We start from the raw sequence: 680 nt of genomic DNA, 5'->3' as shown, positions 1-680 counted from the left end.
TTTGGTTTTGAAGTTTTCTTTTCTTTATCTACTAATTAATGACTATTATTTTTTCTTACCATAAAACTTGACCCCTTCACAAATATGGGCTAACTTTACTTCTATCTCTCTCCGGTCACCCATCCTATCAGAAAAAAATATCTTCATTCCATCTCCATTTATTAATTTTTATAGGAAGGCATATTTATGTAGATAATAGATATTCAAGTGGGTATTAATTAAAATAATTTTAAAATTTTGACAAAAAAAACATAAAATAATAAATCTAACACAATATAATTTAACAGAATATTTGAAAGATCTCTATTTTAGTAGGTTTTTTACCATTCTAAAGCGAGTCATTTTTTTATTAAAAATACTAAATAAAAAATAAAATATTTACTTATGAAAATTGGATCCACCATTTTTTAATTGGAACTGGATTCTAGGTAGTAGGTATGACCATGTTCCATTGTTCCATAGTACGGGACCGTAGAGCTCAATGGTCATTCAATAGTCAATACGCAATAGCTTATCACACCCAACCCAAAAGCACATGCCCTAGCTTTCAGCTATCAATTCAAGGCGATAGAAGATAAGCACATGGTATTTTAATTAAAGAGTTCAACCTAAGAAACTAGTTTTTAGTAATCACCATGATCAATTTTTTTTCATATGAAAAAATTGAAGAGACGAGCACT

Source organism: Arachis ipaensis, chromosome B03, assembly GCF_000816755.2.
Source record: "Arachis ipaensis cultivar K30076 chromosome B03, Araip1.1, whole genome shotgun sequence".
NCBI lineage: Eukaryota > Viridiplantae > Streptophyta > Magnoliopsida > Fabales > Fabaceae > Arachis > Arachis ipaensis.
Note: the sequence above shows the minus strand (reverse complement) of the source record.